The sequence below is a fragment of the Triticum aestivum genome, chromosome 1B (assembly GCF_018294505.1).
Source record: "Triticum aestivum cultivar Chinese Spring chromosome 1B, IWGSC CS RefSeq v2.1, whole genome shotgun sequence".
Classification (NCBI taxonomy): Eukaryota; Viridiplantae; Streptophyta; class Magnoliopsida; order Poales; family Poaceae; genus Triticum; species Triticum aestivum.
The window spans coordinates 121530221-121535722 of record NC_057795.1 but is presented as its reverse complement, the minus strand read 5'-3'; positions in this window follow the sequence as shown (position 1 = coordinate 121535722).

The following is a 5502-nucleotide window of genomic DNA, read 5'->3' as shown; positions in this document are numbered from 1 at the left end:
CGATTTTCTTAGCCTGCAAACTAAGGGAGAAAAGCTCAATCGTTGAGCTTGTGCTCAGATTGTCTGAGCACAACAATCACTTGAATCGAGTGGGAGTTGATCCTCCAGATGAGATAGTGATGTTTCCCCAAAGTCATTGCCACCAAGCTGCTAGAGCTTCGTGATTAACTATAACATATCAGGGATAGATATGATGATCCTTGAAATATTCATGATGTTTGACACCGCGAAAGTAGAAATCAAGAAGGAGCATCAATTGTTGATGGTTGGTGAAACCACTAGTTTCAAGAAGGGCAAGGGAACAAAGGGATACTTCATGAAACGGCAATTCAGCTGCTGCTCTAGTGAAGAAACCCAAGGTTGAACCCAAACCCGAGACTAAGTGCTTCTGTAATAAAGGGAACAGCCACTGGAGCAGAATTACCCTAGATACTTGGTAGATGAGAAGGCTGGCAAGGTCGATAGAAGTATATTGGATATACATTGTGTTGATGTGTACTTTACTAGTACTCCTAGTAGCACCAGGGTATTAGATACTGGTTCGGTTGCTAAGTGTTAGTAACTCGAAATAAAAGAGCTACGGAATAAACGGAGACTAGCTAAAGGTGAGCTGACGATATGTGTTGGAAGTATTTCCAAGGTTGATGTGATCAAGCATCGCACGCCCCCCCTACCATCGAGATTTGGTGTTTGCGTTGAGCATAGACATGATTGGATTATGTCTATCGCAATACGGTTATTCATTTAACGAGAGTAATGGTCACTCTGTTTATTTGAATAATACCTTCAATGGTCTTGCACCTGAAACGAATGGTTTATTGAATCTCGATCGTAGTGATACACATTTTCATGCCAAAAGATATAAGATAGTAATGATAGTACCACTTACTTGTGGCACTGCCATGTAAGTCATAATGGTATAAAATGCATGAAGAAGCTCCATGTTGATGGATCTTTGGACTCACTCGTTTTTGAAAAGTTTGAGACATGCGAACCATGTCTATTGGTGTATATGCATGAAGAAACTCCATGCAAATGGATCGTTCTGACTCACTTGATTTTGAATCACTTGAGATATGCAAATCATACCACATGGGCAAGATGACTGAAAAGCCTCATTTTCAGTAAGATGGAACAAGATAGCAACTTGTTGGAAGTAACACATTTTGATGTGTGCAGTCGAATGAGTGCTGAGGCATGCAGTGAATATCATTATGTTCTTACTTCACAGATGATTCGAGTAAATGTTGAGTATATTTACTTGATGAAACACAAGTCTGAATTATTGAATGGTTCAAATAATTTCAGAGTGAAGTAGCAGATCATTGTGACAAGAGGATAAAATGTCTATGATATGATCATAGAGATGAATATCTGAGTTACGAGTTTTGGCACACAATTAAGACATTGTGGAAATTGTTTCGCAATTAATACCGCCTGGAACACCATAATGTGATGGTGTGTCCGAACATCATAGTTGCACCCTATTGGATATGGTGCATACCATGATGTCTCTTATCGAATTACCACTATCGTTCATGGGTTAGGCATTAGAGACAACCACATTCACTTTAAATAGGGCACCACGTAATTCCGATGAGATGACACCGTATGAATTATGGTTTAGAGAAACCTAAGTTGTCGTTTCTTAAAAGTTTGGGGCTGCGACGCTTATATGAAAAAGTTTCAGGTTGATAAGCTCAAACCCAAAGCGGATAAAATGCATCTTCATAGGAAACCCAAAACAGTTGGGTGTACCTCCTAATTCAGATCCGAAAGCAATATGGATTGTTTCTAGAATCGGGTCCTTTCTCGAGGAAAAGTTTCTCTCGAAAGAATTGAGTGGGAGGATGGTGGAGACTTGATGAGGTTATTGAACCGTCTCTTCAACTAGTGTGTGACAGGGCACAGGGAGTTGTTCCTGTGGCACCTACACCAATTGAAGTGGAAGCTTATGATATTGATCATGAAACTTCGGATCAAGTCACTCCCAAACCTCGTAGGATGACAAGGATGCGTACTACTTCAGAGTGGTACGTAATCCTGTCTTGAAGGTCATGTTGCTAGACAACAATGAACCTACGAGCTATGGAGAAGCGATGGTGGGCCCGGATTCCGATAAATGGCTTGAGGCCATAAAATCCGAGAGAGGATCCATGTATGAAAACAAAGTGTAGACTTTGGCAGAACGGCTCGATGGTCGTAAGGCTAATGAGTACAGATGGATTTCAAAAGGAAGACGGACAATGATGGTAAATGTCACCATTAAGAAAGCTCGACTTGTCGTTAAGATGTTTTCCGACAAGTTCAAGGAGTTGACTACGATGAGATTTTATCACTCGTAGCGATGCTAAGAGTCTGTTGGAATTATATTAGTGATTACTGCATTATTTATGAAATCTTGCAGATAGGATGTCAAAACATTGTTTCCTCGACGATTTTAATGAGGAAAGGTTGTATGTGATACAACCGGAAGGTTTTGTCAATCCCGAAAGATGCTAATAAGTATGCAAAGCTCCAGCAATCCTTCTAAGGACTGGAGTGAGCATCTCGGAGTTGGAATGTATGCTTTGATGATGATCAAAAATTTTGGGTTTGTACAAAGTTTATGAGAAACTTGTATTTCCAAAGAAGTGAGTGGGAGCACTATAGAATTTCTGATGAGTATATGTTGTTGACATATTGTTGATCAGAAATGACGTAGAATTTCTAGAAAGCATATAGGGTTATTTTGAAAGTGTTTTTCAATGGAAAGCCTGGATTAAGCTACTTGAACATTGAGCATCAAGATCTATAAGGATAGATCAAAATGCTTAATAATACTTTCAAATGAGCACATACCTTGACATGATCTTGAAGGTGTTCAAGATGGACCAGTCAAAGAAGGAGTTCTTGCCTGAGTTGTAAGGTACGAAGTTAAGACTTAAAGCTCGACCACGGCAAAATAGAGAGAAAGGACGAAGGTCGTCCCCTATGCTTAAGACGTAGGCTCTTCAGTATGCTATGCTGTGTACCGCACCTGAAGTGTGCCTTGCCATGAGTCAGTCAAGGGGTACAAGAGTGATCCAAGAATGGCTCACAGGACAGCGGTCAAAGTTATCCTTAGTAACTAGTGGACTAAGGAATTTTCTCGATTATGGAGGTGGTAAAAGAGTTCGTCGTAAAGGTTACGACGATGCAAGCTTGACACCTATCCGGATAGCTCTGAGTAGAGAGACTGGATACATATAATGGAGCAATAATTTAGAATAGCTCCAAGTAGAACAGTTGTTTGGAATAGCTCCAAATAGAGCGTGGTAGCTGCATCTAGGAGATGACATAGAGATTTGTAAAGCACACACGGATCTGAAAGGTTCAGACCCGTTGACTAAAACCTCTCTCACAAGCAACATGATCAAACAAAAAACTCATTGAGTGTTAATCACATAGTGATGTGAACTAGACTACTGACTCTAGTAAACTCTTGGGTATTAGTCACATGGCGATGTGACCTGTGAGTGTTAATCACATGGCGATGTGAACTAGATTATTGACTCTAGTGCAAGTGGGAGACTGTTGGAAATATGCCCTAGAGGCAATAATAAAAGTATTATTATTATATTTCCTTGTTCATGATAATTGTCTTTTATTCATGCTATAACTGTATTATCCGGAAATCGTAATACACGTGTGAATACATAGACCACAATATGTCCCTAGTGAGCCTCTAGTTGACTAGCTCGTTGTGATAAACAGATAGTCATGGTTTCCTGGCTATGGACATTGGATGTCGTTGATAACGGGATCACATCATTAGGAGAATGATGTGATGGACAAGACCCAATCCTAAGACTAGCACAAAAGATCGTGTAGTTCATTTGCTAGAGCTTTGCCAATGTCAAGTATCTCTTCCTTCGACCATGAGAGCGTGTAACTCCTGGATACCGTAGGAGTGCTTTGGGTGTATCAAACGTCACAACGTAACTGGGTGACTATAAAGGTGCACTACAGGTATCTCCGAAAGTATCTATTGTTTTATGCGGATCGAGACTGGGATTTGTCACTCCGTGTAAACGGAGAGGTATCTCTGGGCCCACTCGGTAGGACATCATCATATGCGCAATGTGACCAAGGAGTTGATCACGGGATGATGTGTTACGGAACGAGTAAAGTGACTTGCCGGTAACGAGATTGAACAAGGTATTGGATACCGACGATCGAATCTCGGGCAAGTAACATACCGATAGACAAAGGGAATTGAATACGGGATTGATTAAGTCCTTGACATCGTGGTTCATCCGATGAGATCATCGTGGAACATGTGGGAGCCATCATGGGTATCCAGATCCCGCTGTTGGTTATTGACCAGAGAACGTCTCGGTCATGTCTACATGTCTCCCGAACCCGTAGGGTCTACACACTTAAGGTTCGATGATGCTAGGGTTATAAAGGAAGTTTGTATGTGGTTACCGAATGTTGTTCGGAGTCCCGGATGAGATCCCGGACATCATGAGGAGTTCCGGAATGGTCCGGAGGTAAAGATTTATATATGGGAAGTCCTATTTTGGCCACCGGAAAATGTTCGGGATTTTTCGGTATTGTACCGGGAAGGTTCTAGAAGGTTCCGGAGTGGGGCCCACCTGCATGGGGGGACCCACATGGACGTGGGTAGTGGGGGCAAGGCCCCACACCCCTGGTCAAGGCGCACCAAGATCCCCCCTTAGAAGGAATAAGATCATATCCCGAAGGGATAAGATCAAGATCCGTAAAAAGGGGGGATAACAATCGGTGGGGAAGGAAATGATGGGATTTCTTTCCTCCCACCTTGGCCAACGCCCCAATGGACTTGGAGGGCAAGAAACCAGCCCCTCCACCCCTATATATAGTGGGGAGGCGCATGGGAGCTGCACACGAAGTTCTGGCATAGCCCTACCTCTCTTCCTACTCCTCCTCTCCCATGGTGCTTGGCGAAGCCCTGCTGGATTGCCACGCTCCTCCACCACCACCACGTCGTTGTGCTGCTGTTGGATGGAGTCTTCCTCAACCTCTCCCTCTCTCCTTGCTGGATCAAGGCGTGGGAGACGTCACCGGGCTGTACGTGTGTTGAACGCGGAGGTGCCGTCCGTTCGGCACTAGGATCATCGGTGATTTGAATCACGACGAGTACGACTCCATCAACCCCGTTCACTTGAACGCTTCCGCTTAGCGATCTACAAGGGTATGTAGATGCACTCTCTTTCTACTCGTTGCTGGTCTCTCCATAGATAGATCTTGGTGACACGTAGGAAAATTTTGAATTTCTGCTACGTTCCCCAACAATCGCCGCCGCCGTTCCGACCGCACCGAGCCCTCCCCGAGCATGCTGACCATCCCTGCGGTTTCTCTGTGAGCTGCTGAACCTCCCCGTGCTTTCCGTTTCACCCCTAGAGTACCGTAGATGCTGTGTCTCCTGTGCCCGAACGCGCCGCCGCCTGACCTCGTCGCCGGTGCTGCTCCGGTGACCAATTGGTCACGGGCTTGTGC